Source organism: Carcharodon carcharias, chromosome 37 (assembly GCF_017639515.1).
Source record: "Carcharodon carcharias isolate sCarCar2 chromosome 37, sCarCar2.pri, whole genome shotgun sequence".
Lineage (NCBI taxonomy): Eukaryota > Metazoa > Chordata > Chondrichthyes > Lamniformes > Lamnidae > Carcharodon > Carcharodon carcharias.
The window spans coordinates 5,459,277-5,477,395 of record NC_054503.1 but is presented as its reverse complement, the minus strand read 5'-3'; the positions used below and the strand labels follow the sequence as shown (position 1 = coordinate 5,477,395).

The following is an 18,119-nucleotide window of genomic DNA, read 5'->3' as shown; positions in this document are numbered from 1 at the left end:
TGGGATAATACAATAGACAATGAGTTATTGCAATAGACAGTGAGTTAATACAATAGACGGTGGGATAATACAATAGACAGTGGGTTAATACAATAGACAGTGTGTTAATACAATACCGTGGGTTATTACAATAGACAGAGAGTTAATATAGTAGACAGTGAGTTAACACAATAGACAGTGGGCTAATACAGTGGACAGTGGGTTAATTCAATAGACAGTGGGTTAATTCAATAGACAGTGGGTTAATTCAATAGACAGCGGGTTATTACAATAGACAGTGATTTAATTCAATAGACAGTGAGTTAATTCAATAGACAGTGGGTTAATACAATAGACAGTGAGTTATGACAATAGACAGTGATTTAATTCAATACACACTGAGTTAATACAATAGACAGTGGGTTAATACAATAGACAGTGAGTTATTACAATAGACAGTGAGTTAATACAATAGACAGAGAGTTAATACATTACAAAGTGAGTTAACACAATAGACAGTGGGCTTATACAATAGACAGTGGGTTAATTCAATAGACAGTGGGTTAATTCAATAGACAGTGAGTTAATACAATAGACAGTGATTTAATTCAATAGACAGTGAGTTAATACAATAGACATTGGGTTAATACAATAGACAGTGAGTTATTACAACAGACAGTGATTTAATTCAATAGACACTGAGTTAATACAATAGACAGTGAGTTAATACAATAGACAGTGAGTTAATACAATAGACAGTGATTTAATACAATAGACTATGGGTTAATACAATAGACAGTGAGTTATTACAATAGACAGTGAGTTAATACAATAGACAGTGAGTTAATACAATAGACAGTGAGTTAATTCAATAGACAGTGGGTTATTACAATAGACAGTGAGTTAACACAATAGATAGTGGGTTAATACAATAGACAGTGAGTTATTACAATAGACAGTTGGTTAATACAATAGACAGTGAGTTAATACAATAGACAGTGGGTTAACACAATAGATAGTGGGTTTATACAATAGACAGTGAGTTATTACAATAGAAAGTGGGTTAATACAATAGACAATGGGTTAATACTATAGATCGTGGGTTAATATAATAGACAGTGGGTTAATACAATAGACAGTGAGTTTACACAATAGACAGTGGGTTAATACAATAGACAGTGGTTTCATACAATAGACAGTGAGTTAACACAATAGATTGTGGGTTAATACAGCAGATAGTGGGTTAATACAATAGACAGTGAGTTAATACAATAGACAGTGAGTTTATGCAATAGACAGTGAATTAACACAACAGACAGTGGGTTAATACAATAGACAGTGGGTTATTACAATAGACAGTGAGTTAATACAATAGACAGTGAGTTCAAACATTAGACAGTGAGTTAACACAATGGAAAGTGGGTTAACACAATAGACAGTGGGCTAATACAATAGACAGTGGGCTAATACAATAGACAGTGGGTAAATACAATAGACACTGAGTTAATACAATAGACAGTGAGTTAACAGAATAGATAGTGGGTTAATACAATAGACAGTGAGTTATTACAAAAGACAGTGAATTATTACAATAGACAGTGAGTTATTACAATAGACTGTGCATTAATACAATAGACAGTCAGTTAATACAATAGACAGTGCGTTAATACAATAGATTGTGGGTTAATACAATAGATTGTGGGTTAATACAATAGACAGTGAGTTAGCAAAATAGATAGTGGGTTTATACAATAGACAGTGAGTTATTACAATAGAAAGTGGGTTAATACAATAGACAGTGAGTTAACACAATAGACAGTGAGTTAACACAATAGACTGTGAATTAATACAATAGAGAGTGAGTTAACACAGTAGACAGTGGCTGAATACAATAGACAGTGGGTTCATACAATAGGCAGTGAGTTAACACAATAGACAGTGGGTTAACACAATAGACAGTGGGTTAACACAATAGACAGTGGGTTAATACAATAGACAGTGGGTTAGTACAATAGAGAGTGAGTTAGTACAATACACAGTGAGGTAACATAATGGAAAGTGGTTTCACACAATAGACAGTGGTTTCACACAATAGACAGTGGGTTAATACAATAGACAGTGAGTCAATATAATAGACAGTGAGGTAACATAATAGATAGTGGGTTTATAAAATAGACAGTGAGTTATTACAATAGAAAGTGGGTTAATAAAATAGACAGTGAGTAAACACAATAGACAGTGAGTTAAAAGAAGAGATAGTGGGTTAATAAAATAGACAGTGAGTTAACACAATAGACAGTGAGTTAATACAATAGACAGTTAGTTAATAGAATATACAGTGATTTAATACAATAGACAGTGGGTTATTACAATAGACAGTGAGTTAATACCATAGACAGTGAGATAATACAATAGACAGTGAGGTAACACAATGGAAAGTGGGTTAACACATTATACAATGGGTTAATCCAATAGACAGTGGGTAAATACAATAGACAGTGAGTTAATACAATAGACAGTGAGTTAACACAATAGATAGTGGGTTAGTATAATAGACAGTGAGTTATTACATTAAGGAGTGATTTATTACAATAGACGGTGAGTTATTACAATAGATTGTGAGTCAATACAATAGACAGTGAGTTAATACAATAGACAGTGAATTAATACAATAGATAGTGGGTTAATACAAAAGATTGTGGGTTCATACAAATGATTGTGGGTTCATACAATAGACAGTTACTTAATACAATAGACAGTGAGTTAACACAATAGACAGCGGGTTAATACATTCGACAGTGAGTTAATAAAATAGACAGTGAGTTAACACAATAGACAGTGGGTTAATACAATAGACAGTGGGTTATTACAATAGACGGTGAGTTAATACATTAGACAGTGAGTTAACACAATAGATAGTGGGTTAATACAATGGACAGTGGGTTAATACAATAGACAGTGAGTTAATACAATAGACAGGGAGCTAACACAATAGACAGTGGGTTGATACAATAGGCAGTGCGTTAATATAATAGACAGTGTGTTAATACAATAGACAGTGAGTTAACACAATAGACAGTGAGTTATTACAATAGACAGTGAGTTAATACAATAGACAGTGAGTTAACACAATACACAATGAGTTAACACAATACACAGTGAGTTAACACAATAGACAGTGAGTTAACACTATAGACAGTGGGTTAATGCAATTGACAGTGAGTTATTATAATAGACAGTGAGTTAATACAAAAGACAGCGAGTTAACACAAAGCAGTGAGTTAATACAATAGACAGTGAGTTAGCACAATAGACAGTGAGTTAACACAATAGACAGTGCGTTAACACAATAGATCGTGGGTTAATACAATAGATAGTGGGTTAATACAATAGATTGTGGGTTAATACAATAGACAATGAGTTAACACAATAGACAGTGGGTTAATACAATAGACAATGCGTTATTACAATAGACAGTGAGTTAATACATTAGACAGTGAATTAACACAATAGACAGTGGGTTAATACAATGTGCAGTAGGTTAATACAATAGACAGTGGGTTAATACAATAGACAGTGGGTTATTACAATAGACAGTGAGATAATACAATAGACATTGAATTAACACAATAGATAGTGGGTTAATACAATAGATTGTGGGTTAATACAATAGACAGAGAGTTAATACAATAGACAGTGAGTTAATACAATAGACAGTGAGTTAACACAATAGATAGTGGGTTTATACAATAGTCAGTGAGTTATTACAATAGACAGTGAGTTTTGCAATAGACTGTGAGTGAACGCAATAGACATTGAGTTAATACAATAGACAGTGAGTTAATACAATAGACAGTGGGTTAATACAATAGACAGTGAGTTATTACAATAGACAGTGGGTGAATACAATAGACAGTGGGTTAATACAATAGACAGTGAGTTAATACAATAGGCAGTGGGTTATTACAATAGACAGTGATTTAATACAATAGACAGTGAATTATTACAATAGACAGTGAGTTATTACAGTAGACAGTGAGTTAATACAATAGACAGTGAATTAATACAATAGACAGTGAGTTAACAAAACAGATAGTGGGTTAATGCAGTAGATAGTGGGTCAATACAATAGATTGTGGGTTCATACAATAGACAGTGAGTTAATACAATAGAGAGTGAGTTAACACAATAGACAGTGAGTTAATACATTAGACAGCGAGTTAATAAAATAGACAGTGAGTTAACACAATAGACAGTGGGTTAATACAATGGACAGTGGGTTAATACAATAGACTGTGGGTTCATACAAGAGACAGTGAGTTAACTCAATAGCTACTGGGTTAATACAATAGACAGTGAGTTATTACAATAGACAGTTGGTTAATACAATAGACAGTGAGTTAATACAATAGACAGTGGGTTAACACAATAGATAGTGGGTTTATACAATAGACAGTGAGTTATTACAATTGAAAGTGGGTTAATACAATAGACAGTGGGTTAATACTATAGGCGGTGGGTTAACACAATAGATAGTGGGTTTATACAATAGACAGTGAGTTATTACAATAGAAAGTGGGTTAATACAATAGACAATGGGTTAATACTATAGATCGTGGGTTAATATAATAGACAGTGGGTTAATACAATAGACAGTGAGTTTACACAATAGACAGTGGGTTAATACAATAGACAGTGGTTTCATACAATAGACAGTGAGTTAACACAATAGATTGTGGGTTAATACAGCAGATAGTGGGTTAATACAATAGACAGTGAGTTAATACAATAGACAGTGAGTTTATGCAATAGACAGTGAATTAACACAACAGACAGTGGGTTAATACAATAGACAGTGGGTTATTACAATAGACAGTGAGTTAATACAATAGACAGTGAGTTCAAACATTAGACAGTGAGTTAACACAATGGAAAGTGGGTTAACACAATAGACAGTGGGCTAATACAATAGACAGTGGGCTAATACAATAGACAGTGGGTAAATACAATAGACACTGAGTTAATACAATAGACAGTGAGTTAACAGAATAGATAGTGGGTTAATACAATAGACAGTGAGTTATTACAAAAGACAGTGAATTATTACAATAGACAGTGAGTTATTACAATAGACTGTGCATTAATACAATAGACAGTCAGTTAATACAATAGACAGTGCGTTAATACAATAGATTGTGGGTTAATACAATAGATTGTGGGTTAATACAATAGACAGTGAGTTAGCAAAATAGATAGTGGGTTTATACAATAGACAGTGAGTTATTACAATAGAAAGTGGGTTAATACAATAGACAGTGAGTTAACACAATAGACAGTGAGTTAACACAATAGACTGTGAATTAATACAATAGAGAGTGAGTTAACACAGTAGACAGTGGCTGAATACAATAGACAGTGGGTTCATACAATAGGCAGTGAGTTAACACAATAGACAGTGGGTTAACACAATAGACAGTGGGTTAACACAATAGACAGTGGGTTAACACAATAGACAGTGGGTTAATACAATAGACAGTGGGTTAGTACAATAGAGAGTGAGTTAGTACAATACACAGTGAGGTAACATAATGGAAAGTGGTTTCACACAATAGACAGTGGTTTCACACAATAGACAGTGGGTTAATACAATAGACAGTGAGTCAATATAATAGACAGTGAGGTAACATAATAGATAGTGGGTTTATAAAATAGACAGTGAGTTATTACAATAGAAAGTGGGTTAATAAAATAGACAGTGAGTAAACACAATAGACAGTGAGTTAAAAGAAGAGATAGTGGGTTAATAAAATAGACAGTGAGTTAACACAATAGACAGTGAGTTAATACAATAGACAGTGAGTTTATGCAATAGACAGTGAGTTAACGCAATAGACAGTGAGTTAATACAATAGACAGTTAGTTAATAGAATATACAGTGATTTAATACAATAGACAGTGGGTTATTACAATAGACAGTGAGTTAATACCATAGACAGTGAGATAATACAATAGACAGTGAGGTAACACAATGGAAAGTGGGTTAACACATTATACAATGGGTTAATCCAATAGACAGTGGGTAAATACAATAGACAGTGAGTTAATACAATAGACAGTGAGTTAACACAATAGATAGTGGGTTAGTATAATAGACAGTGAGTTATTACATTAAGGAGTGATTTATTACAATAGACGGTGAGTTATTACAATAGATTGTGAGTCAATACAATAGACAGTGAGTTAATACAATAGACAGTGAATTAATACAATAGATAGTGGGTTAATACAAAAGATTGTGGGTTCATACAAATGATTGTGGGTTCATACAATAGACAGTTACTTAATACAATAGACAGTGAGTTAACACAATAGACAGCGGGTTAATACATTCGACAGTGAGTTAATAAAATAGACAGTGAGTTAACACAATAGACAGTGGGTTAATACAATAGACAGTGGGTTATTACAATAGACGGTGAGTTAATACATTAGACAGTGAGTTAACACAATAGACAGTGAGTTAACACTATAGACAGTGGGTTAATGCAATTGACAGTGAGTTATTATAATAGACAGTGAGTTACTACAAAAGACAGCGAGTTAACACAAAGCAGTGAGTTAATACAATAGACAGTGAGTTAATACAATAGACAGGGAGCTAACACAATAGACAGTGGGTTGATACAATAGGCAGTGCGTTAATATAACAGACAGTGTGTTAATACAATAGACAGTGAGTTAACACAATAGACAGTGAGTTATTACAATAGACAGTGAGTTAATACAATAGACAGTGAGTTAACACAATACACAATGAGTTAACACAATACACAATGAGTTAACACAATACACAGTGAGTTAACACAATAGACAGTGAGTTAACACTATAGACAGTGGGTTAATGCAATTGACAGTGAGTTATTATAATAGACAGTGAGTTACTACAAAAGACAGCGAGTTAACACAAAGCAGTGAGTTAATACAATAGACAGTGAGTTAGCACAATAGACAGTGAGTTAACACAATAGACAGTGCGTTAACACAATAGATCGTGGGTTAATACAATAGATAGTGGGTTAATACAATAGATTGTGGGTTAATACAATAGACAATGAGTTAACACAATAGACAGTGGGTTAATACAATAGACAATGCGTTATTACAATAGACAGTGAGTTAATACATTAGACAGTGAATTAACACAATAGACAGTGGGTTAATACAATGTGCAGTAGGTTAATACAATAGACAGTGGGTTAATACAATAGACAGTGGGTTATTACAATAGACAGTGAGATAATACAATAGACATTGAATTAACACAATAGATAGTGGGTTAATACAATAGATTGTGGGTTAATACAATAGACAGAGAGTTAATACAATAGACAGTGAGTTAATACAATAGACTGAGTTAACACAATAGATAGTGCGTTTATACAATAGTCAGTGAGTTATTACAATAGACAGTGAGTTTTGCAATAGACTGTGAGTGAACGCAATAGACATTGAGTTAATACAATAGACAGTGAGTTAATACAATAGACAGTGGGTTAATACAATAGACAGTGAGTTATTACAATAGACAGTGGGTGAATACAATAGACAGTGGGTTAATACAATAGACAGTGAGTTAATACAATAGGCAGTGGGTTATTACAATAGACAGTGATTTAATACAATGTACAGTGATTTAATACAATAGACAGTGAATTATTACAATAGACTGAGTTATTACAGTAGACAGTGAGTTAATACAATAGACAGTGAATTAATACAATAGACAGTGAGTTAACAAAACAGATAGTGGGTTAATGCAGTAGATAGTGGGTCAATACAATAGATTGTGGGTTCATACAATAGACAGTGAGTTAATACAATAGAGAGTGAGTTAACACAATAGACAGTGAGTTAATACATTAGACAGCGAGTTAATAAAATAGACAGTGAGTTAACACAATAGACAGTGGGTTAATACAATGGACAATGGGTTAATACAATAGACTGTGGGTTCATACAAGAGACAGTGAGTTAACTCAATAGCTACTGGGTTAATACAATAGACAGTGAGTTATTACAATAGACAGTGGGTTAACACAATAGATAGTGGGTTTATACAATAGACAGTGAGTTATTACAATTGAAAGTGGGTTAATACAATAGACAGTGGGTTAATACTATAGGCGGTGGGTTAACACAATAGATAGTGGGTTTATACAATAGACAGTGAGTTATTACAATAGAAAGTGGGTTAATACAATAGACAATGGGTTAATACTATAGATCGTGGGTTAATATAATAGACAGTGGGTTAATACAATAGACAGTGAGTTTACACAATAGACAGTGGGTTAATACAATAGACAGTGGTTTCATACAATAGACAGTGAGTTAACACAATAGATTGTGGGTTAATACAGCAGATAGTGGGTTAATACAATAGACAGTGAGTTAATACAATAGACCGTGAGTTTATGCAATAGACAGTGAATTAACACAACAGACAGTGAGTTAATACAATAGACAGTGAGTTCAAACATTAGACAGTGAGTTAACACAATGGAAAGTGGGTTAACACAATAGACAGTGGGCTAATACAATAGACAGTGGGCTAATACAATAGACAGTGGGTAAATACAATAGACACTGAGTTAATACAATAGACAGTGAGTTAACAGAATAGATAGTGGGTTAATACAATAGACAGTGAGTTATTACAAAAGACAGTGAATTATTACAATAGACAGTGAGTTATTACAATAGACTGTGCATTAATACAATAGACAGTCAGTTAATACAATAGACAGTGCGTTAATACAATAGATTGTGGGTTAATACAATAGATTGTGGGTTAATACAATAGACAGTGAGTTAGCAAAATAGATAGTGGGTTTATACAATAGACAGTGAGTTATTACAATAGAAAGTGGGTTAATACAATAGACAGTGAGTTAACACAATAGACAGTGAGTTAACACAATAGACTGTGAATTAATACAATAGAGAGTGAGTTAACACAGTAGACAGTGGCTGAATACAATAGACAGTGGGTTCATACAATAGGCAGTGAGTTAACACAATAGACAGTGGGTTAACACAATAGACAGTGGGTTAACACAACAGACAGTGGGTTAATACAATAGACAGTGGGTTAGTACAATAGAGAGTGAGTTAGTACAATACACAGTGAGGTAACATAATGGAAAGTGGTTTCACACAATAGACAGTGGTTTCACACAATAGACAGTGGGTTAATACAATAGACAGTGAGTCAATATAATAGACAGTGAGGTAACATAATAGATAGTGGGTTTATAAAATAGACAGTGAGTTATTACAATAGAAAGTGGGTTAATAAAATAGACAGTGAGTAAACACAATAGACAGTGAGTTAAAAGAAGAGATAGTGGGTTAATAAAATAGACAGTGAGTTAACACAATAGACAGTGAGTTAATACAATAGACAGTGAGTTTATGCAATAGACAGTGAGTTAACGCAATAGACAGTGAGTTAATACAATAGACAGTTAGTTAATAGAATATACAGTGATTTAATACAATAGACAGTGGGTTATTACAATAGACAGTGAGTTAATACCATAGACAGTGAGATAATACAATAGACAGTGAGGTAACACAATGGAAAGTGGGTTAACACATTATACAATGGGTTAATCCAATAGACAGTGGGTAAATACAATAGACAGTGAGTTAATACAATAGACAGTGAGTTAACACAATAGATAGTGGGTTAGTATAATAGACAGTGAGTTATTACATTAAGGAGTGATTTATTACAATAGACGGTGAGTTATTACAATAGATTGTGAGTCAATACAATAGACAGTGAGTTAATACAATAGACAGTGAATTAATACAATAGATAGTGGGTTAATACAAAAGATTGTGGGTTCATACAAATGATTGTGAGTTAATGCAATAGACAGTTGTTTAATACAATAGACAGTGGGTTAATACAATAGACAGCGGGTTAATACATTATACAGTGAGTTAACAAAATAGACAGTGAGTTAACACAATAGACAGTGGGTTAATACAATAGACAATGTGTTATTACAATTGACAGTGAGTTAATACATTAGACAGTGAGTTAACACAATAGACAGTGGGTTAATACAATAGACAGTGGGTTAATACAATAGACAGTGAGTTAATACAATAGGCAGTGAGTTAATACAATAGACAGTGGGTTGATACAATAGGCAGTGCGTTAATATAATAGACAGTGTGTTAATACAATAGACAGTGAGTTAACACAATAGACAGTGAGTTATTACAATAGACAGTGAGTTAATACAATAGACAGTGAGTTAACACAATACACAATGAGTTAACACAATACACAGTGAGTTAACACAATAGACAGTGAGTTAACACTATAGACAGTGGGTTAATGCAATTGACAGTGAGTTATTATAATAGACAGTGAGTTAATACAAAAGACAGCGAGTTAACACAAAGCAGTGAGTTAATACAATAGACAGTGAGTTAGCACAATAGACAGTGAGTTAACACAATAGACAGTGCGTTAACACAATAGATCGTGGGTTAATACAATAGATAGTGGGTTAATACAATAGATTGTGGGTTAATACAATAGACAATGAGTTAACACAATAGACAGTGAGTTATTACAATAGACAGTGAGTTAACACAATAGACAGTGAGTTAACACAATAGACAGTGAGTTAACACAATAGACAGTGAGTTAACACTATAGACAGTGGGTTAATGCAATTGACAGTGAGTTATTACAATAGACAGTGAGTTATTACAAAAGACAGCGAGTTAACACAATAACAGTGAGTTAATACAATAGACAGTGAGTTAGCACAATAGACAGTGAGTTAACACAATAGACAGTGCGTTAACACGATAGATCGTGGGTTAATACAATAGATAGTGGGTTAATACAATAGATAGTGGGTTAATACAATAGATTGTGGGTTAATACAATAGACAATGAGTTAACACAATAGACAGTGGGTTAATACAATAGACAATGGGTTATTACAATAGACAGTGAGTTAATACATTAGACAGTGAGTTAACACAATAGACAGTGGTTTAATACAATGTGCAGTAGGTTAATACAATAGACAGTGGGTTAATACAATAGACAGTGGGTTATTACAATAGACAGTGAGATAATACAATAGACATTGAATTAACACAATTGATAGTGGATTAATACAATAGATAGTGGGTTAATACAATAGATTGTGGGTTAATACAATAGACAGAGAGTTAATACAATAGACAGTGAGTTAATACAATAGACAGTGAGTTAACACAATAGATAGTGGGTTTATACTATAGACAGTGAGTTATTACAATAGACAGTGAGTTTTGCAATAGACTGTGAGTGAACGCAATAGACAGTGAGTTAATACAATAGACAGTGAGTTAATACAATAGACAGTGGGTTAATACAATAGACAGTGAGTTAATACAATAGACAGTGGGTTAATACAATAGACAGTGGGTTAATACAATAGACAGTGAGTTAATACAATAGGCAGTGGGTTATTACAATAGACAGTGAGTTAATACAATATACAGTGATTTAATACAATAGACAGTGAATTATTACAATAGACAGTGAGTTATTACAATAGACAGTGAGTTAATACAATAGACAGTGAGTTAATACAATAATCAGTGAGTTAACAAAATAGATAGTGGGTTAATGCAGTAGATAGTGGGTCAATACAATAGATTGTGGGTTCATACAATAGACAGTGAGTTAATACAATAGACAGTGAGTTAATACAATAGACAGTGAGTTAACACAATAGACAGTGAGTTAATACATTAGACAGCGAGTTAATAAAATAGACAGTTGGTTAATACAATAGACAGTGAGTTAATACAATAGACAGTGGGTTAACACAATAGATAGTGTGTTTATACAATAGACAGTGAGTTATTACAATAGAAAGTGGGTTAATACAATAGACAGTGGGTTAATACAATAGACAGTGGGTGAATACAATAGACAGTGGGTTAACACAATAGACAGTGAGTTAATACAATAGATAGTGGGTTAATACAATAGACAATGAGTTAACACAATAGACAGTGAGTTAACACAATAGAAAGTGGGATAATACAATAGACAATGAGTTATTGCAATAGACAGTGAGTTAATACAATAGACAGTGGGTTAATAAAATAGACTATGAGTTAACACAATAGAAAGTGGGTTAATACAATAGACAGTGAGTTTACACAATAGACAGTGAGTTAACACAATAGACTGTGAATTAATACAATAGAGAGTGAGTTAACACAGTAGACAGTGGCTGAATACAATAGACAGTGGGTTCATACAATAGGCAGTGAGTTAACACAATAGACAGTGGGTTAACACAATAGACAGTGAGTTAATACAATAGACAGTGGGTTAGTACAATAGAGAGTGAGTTAGTATAATACACAGTGAGGTAACACAATGGAAAGTGGTTTCACACAATAGACAGTGGTTTCACACAATATACAGTGGGTTAATACAATAGACAGTGAGTCAATACAATAGACAGTGAGTTAACACAATAGATAGTGGGTTTATAAAATAGACAGTGAGTTATTACAATAGAAAGTGGGTTAATAAAATAGACAGTGAGTAAACACAATAGACAGTGAGTTAACACAATAAACAGTGCGTTAAAAGAAGAGATAGTGGGTTAATACAATAAACAGTGAGTTAACACAATAGACAGTGAGTTAATACAATAGACAGTAAGTTTATGCAATAGACAGTGAGTTAACGCAATAGACAGTGAGTTAATACAATAGACAGTGAGTTAATACAATATACAGTGATTTAATACAATAGACAGTGGGTTATTACAATAGACAGTGAGTTAATACCATAGACAGTGAGTTAATACAATAGACAGTGAGGTAACACAATGGAAAGTGGGTTAACACATTATACAATGGGTTAATCCAATAGACAGTGGGTAAATACAATAGACAGTGAGTTAATACAATAGACAGTGAGTTAACACAATAGATAGTGAGTTAATATAATAGACAGTGAGTTATTACATTAAAGAGTGATTTATTACAATAGACGATGAGTTATTACAATAGATTGTGAGTCAGTACAATAGACAGTGAGTTAATACAATAGACAGTGAGTTAATACAATAGATAGTGGGTTAATACAATAGATAGTGGGTTAATACAAAAGATTGTGGGTTCATACAAATGATTGTGGGTTCATACAATAGACAGTTAGTTAATACAATAGACAGTGAATTAATACAATAGACAGTGAGTTAACACAATAGACAGCGGGTTAATACATTCGACAGTGAGTTAACACAATAGATAGTGGGTTAATACAATGGACAGTGGGTTAATACAATAGACAGTGAGTTAATACAATAGACAGGGAGCTAACACAATAGACAGTGGGTTGATACAATAGGCAGTGCGTTAATATAATAGACAGTGTGTTAATACAATAGACAGTGAGTTAACACAATAGACAGTGAGTTATTACAATAGACAGTGAGTTAACACAATAGACAGTGAGTTAACACAATAGACAGTGAGTTAACACTATAGACAGTGGGTTAATGCAATTGACAGTGAGTTATTACAATAGACAGTGAGTTATTACAAAAGACAGCGAGTTAACACAATAACAGTGAGTTAATACAATAGACAGTGAGTTAGCACAATAGACAGTGAGTTAACACAATAGACAGTGCGTTAACACGATAGATCGTGGGTTAATACAATAGATAGTGGGTTAATACAATAGATAGTGGGTTAATACAATAGATTGTGGGTTAATACAATAGACAATGAGTTAACACAATAGACAGTGGGTTAATACAATAGACAATGGGTTATTACAATAGACAGTGAGTTAATACATTAGACAGTGAGTTAACACAATAGACAGTGGTTTAATACAATGTGCAGTAGGTTAATACAATAGACAGTGGGTTAATACAATAGACAGTGGGTTATTACAATAGACAGTGAGATAATACAATAGACATTGAATTAACACAATTGATAGTGGATTAATACAATAGATAGTGGGTTAATACAATAGATTGTGGGTTAATACAATAGACAGAGAGTTAATACAATAGACAGTGAGTTAATACAATAGACAGTGAGTTAACACAATAGATAGTGGGTTTATACTATAGACAGTGAGTTATTACAATAGACAGTGAGTTTTGCAATAGACTGTGAGTGAACGCAATAGACAGTGAGTTAATACAATAGACAGTGAGTTAATACAATAGACAGTGGGTTAATACAATAGACTGTGAGTTAATACAATAGACAGTGAGTTAATACAATAGACAGTGGGTTAATACAATAGACAGTGAGTTAATACAATAGACAGTGGGTTATTACAATAGACAGTGAGTTAATACAATATACAGTGATTTAATACAATAGACAGTGAATTATTACAATAGACAGTGAGTTATTACAATAGACAGTGAGTTAATACAATAGACAGTGAGTTAATACAATAATCAGTGAGTTAACAAAATAGATAGTGGGTTAATGCAGTAGATAGTGGGTCAATACAATAGATTGTGGGTTCATACAATAGACAGTGAGTTAATACAATAGACAGTGAGTTAATACAATAGACAGTGAGTTAACACAATAGACAGTGAGTTAATACATTAGACAGCGAGTTAATAAAATAGACAGTTGGTTAATACAATAGACAGTGAGTTAATACAATAGACAGTGGGTTAACACAATAGATAGTGGGTTTATACAATAGACAGTGAGTTATTACAATAGAAAGTGGGTTAATACAATAGACAGTGGGTTAATACAATAGACAGTGGGTGAATACAATAGACAGTGGGTTAACACAATAGACAGTGAGTTAATACAATAGGCAGTGGGTTATTACAATAGACAGTGAGTTAATACAATATACAGTGATTTAATACAATAGACAGTGAATTATTACAATAGACAGTGAGTTATTACAATAGACAGTGAGTTAATACAATAGACAGTGAGTTAATACAATAATCAGTGAGTTAACAAAATAGATAGTGGGTTAATGCAGTAGATAGTGGGTCAATACAATAGATTGTGGGTTCATACAATAGACAGTGAGTTAATACAATAGACAGTGAGTTAATACAATAGACAGTGAGTTAACACAATAGACAGTGAGTTAATACATTAGACAGCGAGTTAATAAAATAGACAGTTGGTTAATACAATAGACAGTGAGTTAATACAATAGACAGTGGGTTAACACAATAGATAGTGGGTTTATACAATAGACAGTGAGTTATTACAATAGAAAGTGGGTTAATACAATAGATAGTGGGTTAATACTATAGGCGGTGGGTTAATATAATAGACAGTGGGTTAATACAATAGACAGTGAGTTTACACAATAGGCAGTGGGTTAACATAATAGACAGTGGGTTCATACAATAGACAGCGAGTTAACACAATAGAAAGTGGGATAATACAATAGACAATGAGTTATTGCAATAGACAGTGAGTTAATACAATAGACAGTGGGTTAATACAATAGACAGTGTGTTAATACAATAGACCGTGGGTTATTGCAATAGACAGAGAGTTAATACATTAGACAGTGAGTTAACACAATAGACAGTGGGCTAATTCAATAGACAGTGGGTTAATTCAATAGACAGTGAGTTAATACAATAGACAGTGATTTAATTCAATAGACAGTGAGTTAATACAATAGACAGTGGGTTAATACAATAGATAGTGGGTTAATTCAATAGACGGTGGGTTAATACAATAGACGGTGGATTAATACAATAGAGAGTGAGTTAGCACAATAGACAGTGGCTTAATACAATAGACAGTGGGTTCATACAATAGACAGTGAGTTAACACAATAGATAGTGGGTTAATACAATAGACAGTCGGTTAATACAATAGACACTGTGTTAATACAATAGACAGTGAGTTTATGCAATAGACAGTGTTTTAACACAATAGACAGTGGGTTAATACAATAGACAGTGGGTTAATACAATGGTCAGTGAGTTAATACAATAGACAGTGATATAACACAATAGATAGTGGTTTAATACAATAGACAGTGAGTTATTACAATAGACACTATGTTAAGGCAATAGACAGTGAGTTAACACAATAGACAGTGAGTTAATACAATAGACAGTGAGTTAACACAATAGATTGTGGGTTAATACAATAGACAATGAATTAACACAATAGACAGTGAGTTAACACAATAGACAGTGAGTTAATACAATAGACAGTGAGTTAATACAATAGACAGTAAGTTAACACAATAGATTGTGGGTTAATACAATAGACAATGAGTTAACACAATAGACAGTGGGATAATACAATAGACAATGAGTCATTACAATAGACAGTGAGTTAATACAATAGACCGTGGGTTATTACAATAGACAGTTAATACATTAGACAGTGAGTTAACACAATAGACAGTGGGCTAATACAATTGACAGTGGGTTAATTCAATGGACAGTGGGTTAATTCAATAGACAGTGAGTTAATACAATAGACAGTGATTTAATTCAATAGACAGTGAGTTAATACAATAGACATTGGGTTAATACAATAGAGAGTGAGTTGTTACAATAGACAGTGATTTAATTCAATAGACACTGAATTAATACAATAGACAGTGAGTTAATAAGTAGACAGTGGGTTAATACAATAGACAGTGGGTTAATACAATAGACAGTGAGTTAATTCAATAGACAGTGGGTAAATACAATAGACAGTGGGTTAATTCAATAGACAGTGGGTAAATACAATAGACAGTGGGTTAATTCAATAGATAGTGGGTTATTACAGTACCATATCCAGACTGTGTTATTACAATAGAGACAGATAGTGAATTGTTGTATTGATACTTTGCCTCCTGTACCTGACCCTTTGTGAAACCGAGGGTTTAATAGTTAAAACTTTGGGAGGGGATGGGAAGTGGAACGGAAAGTCAGAGCTTGGCGGGAGTGGAAGTTCCGGCCTGGGGACGGGGGGGAGGTTGCACAAGGGCGGGGAGCGGCCGGGTGAGGGGTTTCCGGTGCGGACAGAGTGAGCTACGGGGTTACCCTGACAACGGAGAAAGGTAGGAGGAGGGTAAATAACCCGGGGGAGGGGGAGGAAATCCGGCTTTAAATAAGAATAACCCCCAGGGACTGCGCCTCAGGATCCTGAGGGGAATAGGGGGAGGGGCAAGAGAATGGGTCTGGGGGTCTGGGAGGGTGTGAGGGTCTGGGAGGGTGTGAGGGTCTGGGGGTCTGGGAGGGTGTGAGGGTCTGGGGGTCTGGGAGGGTGTGAGGGTCTGGGAGAGTCTGGGAGGGTCTGAGGGTCTGGGAGGGTCTGGGGGTCTGGGAGGGTGTGAGGGTCTGGGGGTCTGGGAGGGTGTGAGGGTCTGGGGGTCTGGGAGGGTGTGAGGGTCTGGGGGTCTGGGAGGGTGTGAGGGTCTGGGAGGGTGTGAGGGTCTGGGAGGGTGTGAGGGTCTGGGAGAGTCTGGGAGGGTGTGAGGGTCTGGGGGTCTGGGAGGGTGTGAGGGTGTGAGGGTCTGGGAGGGTGTGAGGGTCTGGGGGTCTGGGAGGGTGTGAGGGTCTGGGGGTCTGGGAGGGTGTGAGGGTCTGGGAGGGTGTGAGGGTCTGGGGGTCTGGGAGGGTGTGAGGGTCTGGGGGTCTGGGAGGGTGTGAGGGTCTGGGGGTCTGGGAGGGTGTGAGGGTCTGGGGGTCTGGGAGGGTGTGAGGGTCTGGGGGTCTGGGAGGGTGTGAGGGTCTGGGAGAGTCTGGGAGGGTCTGAGGGTCTGGGAGGGTCTGGGGGTCTGGGAGGGTGTGAGGGTCTGGGGGTCTGGGAGGGTCTGGGGGTCTGGGAGGGTGTGAGGGTCTGGGAGGGTGTGAGGGTCTGGGGGTCTGGGAGGGTGTGAGGGTCTGGGGGTCTGGGAGGGTGTGAGGGTCTGGGGGTCTGGGAGGGTGTGAGGGTCTGGGAGGGTGTGAGGGTCTGGGAGGGTGTGAGGGTCTGGGAGAGTCTGGGAGGGTGTGAGGGTCTGGGGGTCTGGGAGGGTGTGAGGGTGTGAGGGTCTGGGAGGGTGTGAGGGTCTG

General features: G+C 35.1%; 1 protein-coding gene across 4 annotated transcripts in view; it reads left to right on the top strand.

Moving 5' to 3' along the window:
• Nucleotides 1–17,049: 17,049 nt before the first annotated feature.
• The window catches only part of mus81 (MUS81 structure-specific endonuclease subunit), a 31,600-nt gene continuing 30,530 nt past the window's right edge, over nt 17,050–18,119 (top strand). For all 4 annotated transcript variants that reach the window (XM_041179830.1, XM_041179829.1, XM_041179828.1 and 1 more), the window contains exon 1: nt 17,050–17,122. The gene's annotated coding sequence lies outside the window, so the exon portion shown is untranslated. The remainder of the gene's footprint in view (nt 17,123–18,119) is intronic.